General features: G+C 39.4%; 1 protein-coding gene across 14 annotated transcripts in view; it reads right to left on the reverse strand.

The window, feature by feature from the left end:
* RBFOX1 (RNA binding fox-1 homolog 1) overlaps nucleotides 1-17,055 on the reverse strand; it is a 1,256,643-nt gene that overhangs the window by 678,542 nt on the left and 561,046 nt on the right. The window lies entirely within an intron of this gene.

The following is a 17,055-nucleotide window of genomic DNA, read 5'->3' on the forward strand; positions in this document are numbered from 1 at the left end:
GCATAGGAAGGGAATTCTTCTCTATAAAGAGGGACTATAAGTATACTTTTTTATCTGAGATATGTGAATCTTCTGAAGCACCTGTTTAGGTCAGGAAGTCAAACCTGCTCTCTGCGGATGAGAGGACGATTTAGTCTGTCTGAAACTTTGGATCAATGTTTTCTAAGAAATGTCTCAAGAAAAAAAAAAATACGCAGTAACAAAGCAGAGAGCCAGTTTTCTACTTGTGATCTCATCAGGAGCACCCACAAAAGCTAACTTAACCATAGATAGGCTGGTCTCCATAGCAAAAACTCATGGAGACTACCGCAATATGAAAAAAAAAAACCCTAGTTCTGCAAAAACCCACCATGATTTCCAGATTAACCTTTTTCTACCCATTTAGGAATATCCTAGTAGTTAGTAGTCCACTGCCTTCATAATTCAGCATATTGCTTTAAATCCTATATGTGAAACATGGAGGGTAAAATCTGATTACATGGAGTAACATGTGCAATTGCCCTGGAATTAAACAACCAAATATATAATAGTTTTCTCGTTGTTACAATAAAAGCCTTTCTAAAGTGGAATAAACCAGCTTAAGAGCAAACGATCTAGCTGCTGCATACCTTCTAGTCAATAATCACAGGGATAAAGGAATACTTTTACCTCCCATTTATAACTGCTTCAGCCTCACCTTTTTTTTCCCACTTTTATTTGTGTAGGAACAAACCAATACATTATTGGGATACTAGGATAAAGTTATGGCTGTGAAATAAAACAAACAAAAAAATCTTTTCTTTTGCCCAGGTTATGATTTTTATTGTTCCTGTGAAGGACTCTTCTGCGTTTACAACAACAAAATATTACACAGAAATATTTTTATGGCTATCCTCTCTCTTGCGTTACGCTAGTGATTCTCACGCCTCGTTGTTCTGCAGACTGAACTGTACAGCCCGTGGCAACAAGCTGCCTGAGGACATATGGAGGCAACAAAAGATGGGCAGGTTGAGGCTCTCATTTTCTCCCACAAGCAACATGGGCCATCATGCCACCACCCTTGTAATCAACAATGGTTTGTCCTTTTTCCTCTAATTAGTCATGATTAATTACACTGCTGTGTTATTCAGAAGTCTACATACAATTCCAGTGCACTGGACAGCCAGACAATCACAACGTGGCAGTCGTGTACACACACTACGCATATACCTGCACCGAAGAAGCAGAAGTACAGCCAGTACAACTGCCTGACAGCTGAAATCTCTAAAGCAGGGACACTTTCAGAGAAACACGGGGAGCAGGTAAAAACATGCATGGGCTGTTGATTAGCTTGTACAAAATTTTGTAATTCAAAGATAGTAAGAGTTGTACCTATCAAATCACATATAGAAAAAAATGAAAAAGTGGCTCAAAGAATCATTACGTAGCTTTTACAGTTCAGAGCTGTACTGCAGTTTGGTGTTGTGAAAACTGGCACAAAAAATGAAATACAAAGTGATGGTAACATAGCTGTGAGATAAAACAATCTTGAAGAACGATGCTGTTTTGATACAGCCCTCCAATACCTGAAGAACAGCCGTTTGACATGCATGGCAAAAAATACTTCTAATAATTAGTGCGTTTATACGGCGGTGGCAGTGAAGTAATTACATTTTGCAATAATTTCCTTGCAAGAGGGTAATTTTTCACTCTACAGTTCCAGTTACATTACAGATTTAATAGACATCTTTCTAATCATTAAAAAGTTCACTTTTACAAATAGCGCATTTAAGACTGAAGCATCAAAAGCTGAAGCGACTGACATCTACACAAATGAAATGTATAAGTTACAGGGCAAAATCTACTACACACATTCCCTGCTCTGAACTGATGCTTGGGGCTATAACAGCCTCTCTTACTCCCAGTGGGGTTTCATCGTGTATGTGGCTTGCAAAGGTTTTAGGGCGTGAAATCTTTTACAAGGACATGAAATCTTTTACAAAAACATGAATTTAATTGTCACAGTTGTGGGCCTGCTCTGACCTCACAGGAGCCTCCAGAGGCAGCCCACTCAAACTTCAAGCCTCCAACCATAACCTTTCTTAAGCTCTCTCCCACCAGACTGAGGATTTAGACTGCAGTTCACTTTTACCACTGCAGTAAACCTGATGCTAATTCAGCATTTGGAATCCTAGACTGTGTAAAAGACAATACTGTTGACTAGTAATAAGTCGGTCAACTTTCACAGAATATAGCCCCATTTATTTAAGAGAAACCCAGAACAGAGGAAACACATAAATCAATCTACATGTTCACCAAAGCTTAACGAGCATCACTGCTGGCTGCTTATAACTCTGACCAGCCCATGGTACCAGCGCATTCTTTGTTCCCGTCAGTACGTCTTGGTCTCACAACATTTCTTGATTTAATAGTGTCCTCACTTACGCTAGACTACTTTAGACAATACTCCATTCTTAATTTAAAGGCTTTCTTTACCTGTTTGACACCAGGTAGCATCAGGGGTAGAGTCCCTCTGGAGTTCCTCAGTTTGGGGTTTCAACTAGCTGCACCTGTCTTCTTTCTCACAATGATTTTACTTTTTACCACAAGATGACCCAAACTGGCGTACACTCTGTGGTCCAGCCTGATCTTCACAAAACTGATATAGTAGACTCAAAGATCCCTTTTACAATGATACAACCCTTGTTATGGAATCTGCACATATACTACGCTTGTGCCTAGAATGTCACTTTATTTATTCTCTGCTTGGATGCAAAGTCATCCTCTGAAATGGACTGGATTTGATCTTCTTTTCTAAAAAAATAAGACCCACGTACAACACTAGATTTAAATTTTTAGCTTTGCTGAGGAGAAATCTGCTCCACAAACAAACAAAATGGATTTCTTTCAAGTAAGGTCAAATAACTACTTGGCTTTTGTGCACCTGGTTTTCATCAACAGTGTAAAATCACGTATGGCAGTATCATATGGGGCAGAAGGGTGTTTTTTAACATATATATAAAAATATATATATAACATTATATACCACTTTTTCTTACATACTAACATTATGTCTACTCTGGCAGACCATAGATATACCAGTCTTGACTGAAGCTATCAAAGAGATGTTTTCTGCAGAGATTATTTGCAGATCACCAAATCCAGATTTTCAGTTTTATATGCTGCACCTCAGAAAAGATGTGCATGAACTGGAGAGAGTCCAGAGCAAAGTATCAGAGATTTGCAACACATAGTTTCGGAATATATGTTCATGGTATGGCCTAAGGAAGAGATGACAGAGGGGAGATGTAATAAATTGTTGACACATGTAAAAGCCCGAGAAAAGAGCTTTGCAGGGAAAAGTTCAAATTTTTCCTTCCATCAAGGAAAAGTCAGACTAGGCTCTTCACCACTGGCACTCCAACACAGAACATTGCCCAAGAAGGCTCGAGTCTGCATGCTTTCAAAAATAAACTGAGGAAACATCTGTCAGAAATATCTGTGCGTAGGGAGATGGACTAGATGGCCTTTTAAGGTCCCTTCTAGCTCTACAGTTCTATGATCGACATAAGGCTCACCTTCTCTAATGTTTAATCAGTATATGAAGTTTAGAACTTAACTTCATTTGTCTGTTGGAAAAAAACAAAATTTTGCCAGCAGAAAAACAGTTCTTTTTTACAAATATAGAGAGAGAGGAGGAGGAGGGTGCAGAAGGAGAGAGAGCCTGCAAGCCCCATAAAAATAAATACAGAAGTCTCATACTTTACAATGAACAAATTTAAGAGAAACTGCAGTGTCTGTACTAGTGGAACAAAGAAGCAGGTTTTGGAGTTTATATTAATTGGCATGGCAATTAATAAGACATACAGCACATGGTAAAAACAGTTCTGCCATCTGTGTCAACTGTTCCCGTGTGGAAAGAGTGTATGTTTGCCATGTTCATCACCATAAGATTGTTACTTGCATGCCAAGTTTTATTTCATTAGCTCCCAATAGTTCCAGTGCTAAAAATCCTTCAGCATTTCTCTGTAAAACTTCTCATACTAAAACCAAAAACTCCAAATAAAAACCATCAAAAACACATTGTGCTGAAATTTTGTAGCTAACCTTACTGCCTTTAGAGCAATAAATATTGTGTTTGGATGGTTCTTCATAATTATTTACATTCTGATTACATTTGCTGCAAATGCTGCATATAATTCAGAAATACTGTTGTATTTTATACTGTAAGAGTGGCAGAAGTGCAGAGTGGCTTCTCTGAAGAGTATTTAAGGTTTGAGACATAAAGAAGTATATTACTCTCCAACTTAAGATGACACCAAGATCACAATAGCAAAAATGTCTTGTTTCTCTTCTAGTTTCCTAAATAATTGCTTCTTGTTTGCATCTTCAAATACCCATATCGCTGTGCATTGATAAAGCCTCCAGTCAAAGGAAGCAGTTATTCCCATCATGGTCAGTCACTATTTTATAAACACTAATCTGAGTCATTCTAATCACCAAGATCCAACTGTTTGGCTTGAAATTCGTACCTGCCCTCTCCTTGCTGGAGGGACCAGCTCCAGGAAAACAACTGGTATTCACCATAAGTCAAGAGTCAGCCTGAGTACTGCAGAACGTGGTGTTGCTTTGCAGTTACGGTGCGGTACAATATGGTGTACGTAAACACTGTTTCATCATTATGAACCTCTCCTCCTCCCTATCCTTTGCTTATGGAATGAGGTATGCATATATGCATACAGATGTGTATATGTTCTTCTGCAAAACCACATCTAGTCCTTTTTTTGTTTTTTCATAATACCTATGCTATCTCAGTAATGCTAATTATTTGGAGACAGATTTATTACAATTTTTATGGTAGCCTCTGCATCTCAAGAATCATGAAGCAGTTGCTTTTCCTATTGCCTTTATTAGCGTGATAGCAAGAGCCTCGCATAAATCTTCCTCTCACCAAGAGCAAAACAAACCTCTGAGCAAGCACAATAAAGATGATTTACTTGCATGAGTGAAGAGCTACTTTGTGGGAGCTCCTGCAGAACTTCCCACTTAATGAGTCACACACCAGTCACAGGGAGCTGTCACAGACTTCATGTCTACAAACAGCAAAGGACAACTGTCTTTAAATCAGACACATTAAATGCACCACATCTTCTGTTCAAAAGCAGTCACATTCTGCAACACCTACATGTCCATAATAAATTAGCTTTCTTATTCAATGGTGTCAGTAATGGTAAGCCCCAGAGGAAAGTGAAAAATTAATGCTAGCTTCTGCCAAAATACTTATTAAATACATTTTCTTACAGATACTGCCGCCCTTGGTGAAAGGCTGCTTGGTGCCATACAAAATAAGGAATAACACATAGTCTCTGTTAAGGTATTTCTACCACTCAGCAATAGTTTAGAAAATACCCTTGATTTTTATTCATTGAATCAGTATTCAACAAGAGCAAAAAAAGGAGAAAAATATATTATCCACTAAACTTTTCTCTACACAAAACTTACTGCTGAACACCTTGAAAGAATCAAATCTAGGGTCAAAAAGGTGACCCTGCTATAATCTGTTTAACTGCTGACCACCCCATTGAGACTGTCAATGAAAGTATGTAATAGTGTCAGCTGTGATGCTGTTTCTGTGTACAGGCATCTGCCCATTACCAGCTGGATAGAAAACCTCATTTCATATATGCAACTGAAGAGCTGTCATCTGGTAACAAATTTTTATTACTACCATGAGTATATTTGAATTCAAAGTAATGACCTGCAAGTGCAAAATTCTGTATTCTGTAATCCCACAAGCCATCCAATTCTCCCTCTTAAATTACTCCTGAATATCTATATAGCTTTCTCTGCTGTTCGTGCTTTAATGCAGTGCCATAAACAAACCCCCTTAGTGAACAGGGTCACTGTTCACTAGATCTTATCTACAGTCCTGTTTCACAGCACAGCAAGTGAATTTATTTTACCCAATATATTCATTTAGATCTATTTTGCTCAGAACATTATTCTTAAAAGACACCTTAGCAAATTCCTCAGCTGGAATCAGAAGAAAGTCGCACTAAAGTGGTGTAAAGGTGACAAGGTGTCCCACATGATCTTAGTCAGAAATTTAAGTGCAGGATAAAGCAAGAGGTGAACCTAGAGCCACTAGCAGAACTTCCGTTTTTTTTAAAGGTCAAGACGACAACTGATGCTGCTTCCTTGACATGCTTCTCCCCTGGTTTGACACCCCAGCAAGGAAGAGGATTGGAGAAATACACTGAGACAAAGCAGCGTCACTCCCCGAAACTTCAATGTCCCATTTGAGAAAGCTCTAGGGACCCTGTCATTACAAAGAAAATCACTATGTTATCAATGTGAACAATATATATATTTTTATACATATGTATATTATACAGCATGTTACTGAATATAGGGTACATTCATCCTAACTCAAGGTATCACAGCCAAAGGCACTTGCCATCACGTGCTCTTGCTCTTACGTTTATACACAAATCAACCCTTGATTTGCTATTTTTCCTCACGCAAGACATGCCACACATGCATGCATGGCTCTATCATAAATCTTACTAAATAACTACAATTTTGAACTTCTCTACCCCATCTCAAATCCCTGTGCAGAAGTTTTGAGTTAATAAAGTGATTTGTTTTCTAAAGCATTCCTTCTCAATATTTGGCCTCTATAATTTTGTTAACAAATAAATCACTTTATTAACTCAAAACTTGTGCACAGGGATAAATTTATTAATTTTAGACAAGAAAACTAATAATGGAATTCTTCACACCAACACCCATACACATAACTGAGCTGATTAAGTTTCAACATTATAAAAATGCTGGAAGTTTCAACTCTTTATTTTGTAAATAAAACGAGCTGTGGAAAGAGAACATTCATTTTGGCGCTCTATCAACCCAATTAAACCTCCATTTCATTAGAGTACAGGAAGCGGCCAAAAATAATCTAACTGACCTATATAAATCTGCACTTATTTTTCTGTGGTGCTGAGAATGACATTAAACTGATTTTAAAATATCAGGTAACTAAACAAGATAAAAAAGTAGAATTTTACAAGCTAGGCAGAGATAAAGAGGAAACACCGAACCATGAAACCTGAAGAACACCCTTATTCTGTGGCTATGTGGAGGCAATTAAGGAGACTGGATAGAAATCATTGACCAGCAGTCCGTCTCCAGAACTGGGAAAGCTAATAAAGAGCTCTTCAGGCAACCACAAGCATCAGCTTAACGAAGAGAGATGCAGGATCCCTCAGCCTCCCTGAGGATGACCCACTAGACAGAGCCAATGCAAACTCTTCCCGATTCCTGCACTTAAAGAGGACTTGAAACACGGATTTGAATTTACAGAATGGTCCCTCTGTTTACAGTGGAGAAACACAAAGTTAAAACATATTTCTAAAATTTATCCAGTATTTGAAGTATGTTAAGATCGGACAAAAATCAATTTTACTAGGGAATGTGAGTAGGTAAGAGAGGAGACAGGGAAGCTGTCAAACTTTGGGGCAGCGGAGAAGTTGCACTGCAAAACAGACTACAAGCCTGGACTAGAATAAAACCCTGTGCCAGAACAAAACAGAGGTCTTTATTCAAGAAGGGTTAGCTGAATGGCCTTCATCATTAAATCCACAAGCAGGGACAATGCAAACTGTGATGCAATTCTGTTCTGAGCGCAGAATTAGTATTTTGGAAGAAAAGTCATCCATTCAACTTTAACGTAAAAGCCTTAGTAACTAAACAACTAAGTTCTTCTGATTTGTAACAACAACTCGTCACCAGCAAAACACTTTAGACTTTTTGCACTTCTCTTTGGTAATATAAGAAGGACCTAAAGCATACTGCAGCAACCTACATATACATATATATATACACACACACACATTACGTATATATTATATATGTAAAATATATAAATAAATCAAAAGTAAGATTCCGCAGTGGCTGAAGAACTAATGAAAAAGTAGCAAAACAAGAGAAAAGAGAACCAAAACTGAACAATGTAGAGATGAGATACCTGCTCAGACCATTTTAAACATTTTTTTTTGTTATCTTACTTAATAAGAATGATTAAGAAACATTTTGGGAACACCTGCCTTGTTAAAGATGCAGCATCCCCAGCCCTTTCACTAATGTGCAAGGCATGGCAGTGTTAAATTCTCAAGAGCTCTCACCAAAGATATGTCCAAATTGATATTCCCAATGTTCATAAATTTAGATAAAATAAAGTGGAAGCAGTAAAAATAAAATACTTAGAAAAGCTAGTCAAAATTGAAGGCTTTCCCTACTTGATAAATGCATTCAGGAGCACGTTTCCTTATGTAACCGCTCTTCAGATGGGTAGAAGAAAGCCACTGCAAGATTTTTTTTTAAACAGATAAAATGTTGAACATCGTCTTTTTATTTTGAAATTATGTAAAATAAACCCCAAATTAATCAGTATCCTTAGACACCTGAAAAGTTGACAAAGTGGCCCTTGAAGTCAAAAGTTACCAGAATTGTTGAGCAGTACTTTGCTGCACTGGTTATAACCCTTATTGCCTCTCAAAGCCAACCTGAAACAAGCTGTAGACATCTTCATCCACTAAATGAAAAGGCCATGGAAGAGATTTGAGGGCAGCGGGTTAGACTGTAATCAATGGGTTAGTTGTTCAATAGAGGACATACCTTACTTTTACTCCAAGACGAATATGCTGGAAACGATGCTTTGGCTCTGCCATTGAACAGCTCTTTCTTATCCAAGCTTTTGTTAATCTTTCCTTCTGCAGAATAACGAGACTGGGACTTTTCGATGACTAAGAGGAGCCATCCTCTTTCAGAAAAGTGCCTCTCACCTGACATAAGACACCACGGAAGGATAAGGCAATGGTATGAAAGGTGCCACAGAAGAAAAGTGCAATCGGGAAAAAAAGTACTGCAGTGCAGTTCATGTTTAAGGAGTAAACCATGTAACACTCTTTCCTGATAGACTAGGAAAAACCTGCAAGTAGACAGAGAAGGGTTAAGAGAAACAAGCGGAGAGGCAGGTTGGCACAGCCACACGCCAAGGGCCCAGAAGCCAGGTGGCAGCGGCGGTATGGACACAGACCCTCCTAAGGGCATTTACGGAGAGGTTCTGTGCGAGTCTGGAGTGTGGGTTGGACTTGCATGATCTTTTACGATGGTAGGAACACTCTGACAGCAGTAAAAACATATCTCTAATACCAGGTTAAAAAAAAAAAAAAAAAAAAAAAAAAAAAAAGTAGTTAAGGCAGGGACTATTTCCTGCAGGCAGTATCCGGCCTTGCGACACGGCCAGAGCACCGCGCAGGACAGGGCGGCACATCCGCAACCGCGACGGACGGCGGCAGCAGCATCCTCGCAGCCAGCCCGTCGCGCGCACCGGCTGCGGCGCCACGAGGGGCACGAGCACGGCCACGAGGGGCACGAGCACGGCCAGGTGCAGAACGAGGACGCAGCACATCCGGCACCGCACCTCTCGCCCGGCGACCCTGCGGGACAGAAGCTGGACAGACACCGGGTGCGGGACGGCTCCACCTCCGCTACGCGCTCACCTCCAGTACAGCTCCCTACGAAAGCAAAGGGTTTCTGGATGCACAGGTATTGGAAAGCTGCAAACACAGGGAATTATAAAAAGACAAAAAAGAAATCTATAGCACTATGGAACATGTGCAAGATCTTGAATAAATTTAATGAGATCAGAGAGTTGCCCAATTCTCAAGGAGTCTGCAATATTACTGTCAATGTTTTAAACTTAAATTAAAAAGAGGAAAAAAAAGCCAGCTGATACTCCAAAAGCAAACAGGTAACAGACAAAAAGAGAGGTGCCCACAGGCAGAACTGGCTTGTGCCAGTTTTGATTTATTCCCAATATGCTGAAACAGTGTATCCACAACAAATGACACCAGCTCCTTAAAAATCAATGCAGTGCTTCAAATTACTCACCATAATTCCTGACTACTCGATAGGAGGAAGGGATAATATCTACATGTATTACAGTTCTTCCAAATAAAGAGGGATAAGGTATGTACAGAGAAGATGGGAAGAAAAAAAAAAAAGGAAGAAAGAAAGAAAAGCCAAAAGAAGTCCCATTCAAAGGAAGTGAAAGGTTTGCGGGTCCGTGTTTTATCTCGCACAAATCAAACTTCTCTCAGTATGTCATCCAGCACGAAAACTATCAACTTCAACCCTGCCAGTTCAAATAGAAACGTTTCATACATTAAAAGGCATTTTGGGAAGGTAAAAAGGAACTACATATTCCCATGAATACTTGTATCACAGTAACTATCCTACAGGTGCTTATTTTGTTAAACACTATAACTCCCTACCCTGCACAGCTTACAAATTCGACGTAGGTGGGGAAGATGAGCCTACTTCCCAAGAGCTAATCTGTTCACAGTCCTGTCAGTAGTGAATAAATATATTGCTGTCATGTTAGTCTGGTCCTGTTCTTGGTTTTGCCACAGACTTTTTCTGTGCAACGTAAGGAAATAACTGATCTCTACATCCCTCACAGGTAGGCTGCATAGGTTGACCTCTTGAGCCCCTCATATGCTACCGCAGTCCTGTTTATAACATTTTAACATTAATACTACCACATTAACACTACAGTCCTTTGAAAACCTCTGTACTTCCTTTTGGCTTAAACTGGTAGATTTTAGCTCATTTTCTCATGTAACTATTAAACTACCAGTACATGACCAAAGAACAAGGAAACAGAAGAAAAATGAACAGTCTTCTGACATACCACCTTCTGCTCAGATATATCATTTTACTGACTTATCTCAGCATTTTCCGTGTTTTCAATCATTTGCTGATTAGAAAAGGACAAAAACACAAAAATACATTTAAATCTGTAAGGCTCTCAGAAAGCTTATTTCAAATTTTGTTCTAAAACTGTCTACAGTTGCACAAGAAAAAATGTTATATTTTATCCAGATTGGCTTGCTTACCTCTTTTTTAGAGAGATCTATCCCTAACAAGAAACGGTCACTTACGCAAGTACTGATACTGCGCTAAAAGTGAATGTGATGGGATTTCTAATAACAAGAGGAAGAAAACAAAATATTGTGATAGATTGTGTCAGATAAAGCTCCCACTTATTACCCAGATTTACTAAAGGATTTTGAGGAGGAGATTTACCAAGGCTTCTACTTGCCATTATTCCTCCATGAGTTTAATGTCTAAGTCTCATTTGTACCGTCAAAAATCTTGTCATGTAGCAACAACAAATTCCCGTCAAATCTCAGTAATGAATAGAAGAACCACTGAAAACTGTAAAACATCATCAGTTGGATGATACAAGCCAAAAGGAAAATATGTAAGTAAAGCCAAGACAAACTGCTTTATCTGAAAATCTGTTTAGCTCTGTTGTTAGTTCAGCATCACCTCTTGGTGCACCAGGAGCTGCAGGGAGGTTCCCCATCGCCCTGCCTTTGGGGCGAGCCCCAGCTCCCGGCCTCTGGCCGGGACGGAAAGGCTGCCAGCAGCGGGGCGACCCGGGAAGCGTGTACGTACGTGTCACGCAGCCACTCAGGTGAGGATGTAATGAAATTCTTTTATCAAGATCATCAGCTCAGCTCAAAAAAACCATTTAGAAAACTGTAATAAATCCTCCTTTGCCATTCAATAATGGCTATCTCTGTCTCAATTCTAATATATACTCTTATGATACACTCCAGAAAGCAAAATATCTCCCAAGAGTCCAAACATGGCTGGTCATGAAATGTACTTAAGAACACAGGCTAATTGCTGCAGATTAAATCGGACATATTTTGAATATGCAATTATTATTAAAAATGATTGTCTACTGATGCAACGGAAAATGCTCACGGATCATGTAATATCACCTGCAAATAAAGTTCTTCTACTCAGATGACTCCTGAAAAATTTATCTGCATTAACCTTACAACTAATTGTATTAACTATTCTGTTTTGCAAGGCTGTTTCCATCTCATGACAAATAAAAACAACAATTCTCTTAACTGCTCTACCTAAAATCAAAACCAAAGCTGGACCTTGATAAAATATCATTCTGATACGTTTGCTGTGAAATCAAATAAAGAAAGTAAAAATCATCTTTTTTCTTTTCCTCCAACCCAGAAAACACAGAATACACAGAAAACAATACCAGCCAATACCATGGCATTGCTTCAGGAAACATTAGCTACGCGCCCGCCAGACTGGGGAGTCCCTTTCCGCAGGCAGCCGGCGCGAGGCCGGCAGCAAGGACGCTTCATGGGAAAAGCATCCTTGCCCATATCATCTTGAAAAGCATAGGTCACCTTTGCTTTCTTCTCATCCCCGCCACTGCATCCCACCCATTTGGCACCGTAACAGCTCCTCAGGCTGGAGACAAGCCAGCACAAAGCTGCAATCACAAGCCACTTCTAAAATCTAAAAAAATCAGTTCATGGAAGATTCCAACATTATTACTACTTTACATTCATATTGTGAATTATGTGTTTTCTACAGGCCAAAGACCAGCGTTTATAGCAGCTACAGATGGTGTCTTTAAACACCTGCAATCTAAGAGCAGAAACTTAATGTGCAGATTTATTAAAAAATAAGAACAACCGCGAGCCACCGGGGAGCAGCAGTCACCAGCTGACATCCACCACTTCTGGCAAGAGAGACGCAGTACGTGCCCACTCCTCAGAGGTTACTGCTGCCCACGCAACGCCCCAACCCCTTCTCAGGTGAAGGCAAATCACTGGCGTATCCATCCCGCTGCATTAAGTCGTACTACTATTAGTAGTCTCTAACACCCCGTCCCAGCTACTCTCTCTTTTTATTTTTTTTATAAGAAGTTCAGAGTGTTTTGTCGAGGGCATGCAACACAACCCCCAGATTACAGATAATAACGGGAACTCCCTAAAATAAAGGGATTTAAATAAATATACTATCTGCTGTACAAATCATATGCTGCAAGATATTCTGAAAGCAAGAACTCTGAGCTGACTGGCCAGAGAGCGAGCGCGTGGGAACCGAGTCACTGCCTGAATGGAAAGGAAAGCATTACTTCCTAGCCTGAGATTAGCCTATTTAATAAAAATCAATTTCACATTCTGTTTTATTGCCACAAAACGTCTCCCTTCGAGACAGAACGTAATACCACAGAGCAAGGGGACTCGAGAGTAACTTACCAAGTGAAGACATAGGAGAAAGAACAAAAATCTCTCTCAGCTACGTCTAATTTGACTCTTCCGAGGGAAGACTGCAAGCAGCACCCGGTAAGGCGCTCGGCCGAGAGCCAGCGGATGCCACTGCACGTCCGCCGTGAGCGAAGGAGCGTGTCGGCACACCAGAGCCACCACCAGCAAAACGTACCGCCGGGACAGAGCACACAACAGAGAGTTTCAGTGACGGTGAATACATTTACTGTAATGCGTTACCCTCTGTAAGCACTAACGCAAACACGTGCTGTTCCACTTTACAAGCACGTCTCACAAAAAGCCACCGTGCAAGGGCTACTTTTTGTTTGCTCTGGGGCCACGGAGGACATTTCTCACGTGGCCCTACTCACAGGCCGACCCGTTCCCGGAACGGCCTGCGACGCCCTGCAGAGGACCCCTCAGCAGGCGGGAAGCCCGTGCAGACCCGCTTCTCCCCCTGGGCCTCCGGGGCCTGGAAGCCGGGACGCGTGGAGCAGCCCAGGCACCCAGAAAGAGAAGAAGATACAGTCTGTAACAAAAAGCTCACCACAGTATTACTTTGTCTGATTAAAGTAACAAATGTAATCATTTAAAGTCTAAGTTTAGACCTGGGCATCAAAATACCATGTTTAGCCACAAAAGCAGCAATGTTCCCATATAAATTTTTTTCTCTGGTGCCTTAATTATAATTACCTAGGAATAAACTTGAGAGCTAAAATACCTTTCAGAAGTCCTTCTGACCAGGAACATAATGCTTAAAATATTATTTTTCTGTCACTTAAAACATTACCATTTTAAAGAATTTTAGTACTTATAAGAGGTAGATTCTGAGCCGCAGCTCATTGCGGGTAATGCTTAATTTCACCTTGGCGGTCACGTGGCCAGGCTGGTTTCCACCCTCATGTCCCTCTACACTTGTTTCTTCCTATGCTGCTACATGAGACTAATGACCAGACTATTAGTTTAGCATGAGAACTTAATGGGTTAGCTCATTTTTAAACAGAGTGTGGCTGTTAAACTAAAACTGCTGTCTTCTTATGGGCATTAATAAGAGATGCAAGCGAGCACAGTGACATAGTACTTCTGTTGGAAGCAAGCTAACATACGCGCCAAATATTCCAGTCCTTGCTCGAGAAACAGCTACTGAAGTAAATAGGACTATGCCCTATGGCAAGCAGCACACACAGCAAAAGTCTCTTCAGTATCAGAATATCCTCTCACTATTATTTTACTTAAATTTATTTTAGTTGCCTATTTTTAGAGTTGTCTTTGATTTCCTTCCTCCCATCATTTCCACGTGGAATTCTGTAATTCTCTATAGTATCTTGGACCAATGCTGTGTTGTTGGTTGCTCATTGCTTACTGTATTTCTGACCTGCATGTCTTCCTATTGCAAAATCAATACAGTATTTGGCTTTAAAATAAAAAGCGAGTCCTAACAGAGTTTTATTCTGTAATTATTAACACTACCTACACTACCTACATTACTATTAACACTAAAGCACTTTTTTATGGCCAATGAAAAATAAGAAACTACAAACCATGCTAGCAAAGCAAAACAGCAGTCTGATCCCCAGAAATAAAACTGAGAAGCCTGAAGCGTTCCCCGTGTTAAGCACTCCACTCCTGACTTCACTACAACACTAACTTTAATCCGCAGGTCACGTTCACTAATGTTATAGCTGTTAATACAGTGCTCATCATCTAGTGTTTTACCAGTATGTCTTCAGAGGGCATAGCAGAGAAAAGCAGCTTGAACCCAAAAATGTTCTATGTGAAGCATGCCTGAGAAATGATATTAAACATTAAACTAAGGAGCATGGGGTGGGGGGTGGGGGGCGCTAGCAAGAATAATCTTTCACAGTACCTATAATGTCCTATCGCCCAAAACCAAGAAAAATGAGATTGTTCCGGCGATTGCACAAGGCAACTGGGCAAAACCGGAGCCTTCAAGCTGGGATGGCTGAGAAGGTGGTGGCTGCTTGGGTGCAGGAGCAGGGGAAGAGGAAAGAGCAGCTGTGTTAGACAACAGAAGTGAGAGAGAGTCACTTAAGAGTGAGAGATTACTGTTAAGCTTAGGAAAAAGAGAAATGGAAGCTAACTTAGATGCTGAAGCAGCCAAGGATGATCTTCACTGATGAACAGAATCATAAGACATCTCAGTGCTCTCTCTCTCTCTCTCTGTGTGCGTGTGTGTGTCTATAGTACATTACTGAAAACATATATTTTTACGTAAGTTTATTCTCCTCAACCCTGTCCAGTGATGCAGCTGAGTCTAAAAGATTTTAAAAAAATCATTTAATTGCACAGAATATGATTATCTTTAAAAAAAAAAAAAAGAGTATGCGTGCAAAGGAAGATATTTAGATAGCCTAGAGAGCTGGCATCACTGCGGTCAGAAAAGGAGGAGCTGCCAGCTAGCTGTATGCAGGAAAGCACCGTAACACGCCACAGCGTTCAGCGACAGCACCCCTGAACTCTGAGGGTCCCAAGGAAAGGTGCAACAGCGCACATACGCACGAGAAAAGAGATTACTTGTGCTCAATCCAAGAAAGGTATGTTATATAATACAATAAAATTCTTCACCTATACTATGACTCAATAGTTTCTTCTAAAAATCTAAATATTTAATCATGTGAGAACAGTGCTAATGTACCAAAAAGGAGTGCAGGGGTGTTTTGTTTGTTTTTTTTTTTTTTTAGTATCGCTGAAAGAGTTATACACCTCAGCAAACTGAAGAGAGAAGTGATTTCAAAGTCCAAGCCATGACTGGGACTCAAGAGAATTTGTAGGTCCATTGAAGCAATTACTAAAACTTCCAAAACCCTCCCAAAAACTTAAGTAACCTCTTTGTATTTCAGACTAGCAGCATACATATATATATATACACACACACACACAAGTAAATATGCATATACAGTACATATAGATTGAATGTATGTATATGTAAACGTGCATGTGTACTATATGCATATTTACAAATATATACATTTATGTAAATATGTATGTGTGTATGTATGTAAAATATACTGGTCTTCTATTGTATGGAGGTCTTGTGAAGCTTAATTAACAAATAATCTATCATAATACTATTATTAAATATTAAATATTAAAATTATCCAATTCCCAGTGGAGATCTGGTTTTATCGGTATCTTTTGCCACTGATGTGAAGGTGAGCCTGCCTAAATGACAGTTACTTGGGTTTATTCAAGCAAATGCATCATTACTAGACTAACTGATTTAGTTTATATTCGTAATATATATCTCAAATTGCTGATTCAATACACAGAGTCGGTGTCTTAAGTCTCAGTGCTGTACTATCATTTTTCTTTAAGATTAACACTTGAGGAGAAACACAAATTAAAAAAAAAACTATTCTTTTCTTCATACAGCAGTATATTCAGCACTGGATGAAGTAGTTGTTATTCTCACAATCAAGTTTCAAGGTGGTGATATACATAACCCTTAAAGCAGACTATTTGTCCTGCAAATAAAAAGTTGAAATACTCTCTTCAATACAAAATTGGGCAGAAATAGTTTAGAAGAAGTTAATTCAATGCTGATCAAATCATTAGAAGTAAAATAGTGTTAATAATTACAGGAAAAATTAGATATAGCTGCATTTAAACAAATGCCACATGAAACACATTCCACCATCTGCTGTAACTGTCTTAGGGTAGGATGTTGGCAGATATGGCATAGTCATCTGCATATGACAGATAATTTTAGCCAAATCTAAATTAAAAATGTGTTCTGATGTTTCTGAAGGAAAAATATTAAACTGCTCTGCCATCTTACCAAATATGTGAAGTGCTATTTAGTATTCATTACAGCTGAATTACATAAAACTATTATTTTATGAACACAGAAAAAGAAAGAGAAAACACAGTATTTGTTTTTTTCGTATTTTCTATATACTTGGAAACACTTATG

Source organism: Dromaius novaehollandiae, chromosome 14, assembly GCF_036370855.1.
Source record: "Dromaius novaehollandiae isolate bDroNov1 chromosome 14, bDroNov1.hap1, whole genome shotgun sequence".
NCBI classification, from domain to species: Eukaryota; Metazoa; Chordata; class Aves; order Casuariiformes; family Dromaiidae; genus Dromaius; species Dromaius novaehollandiae.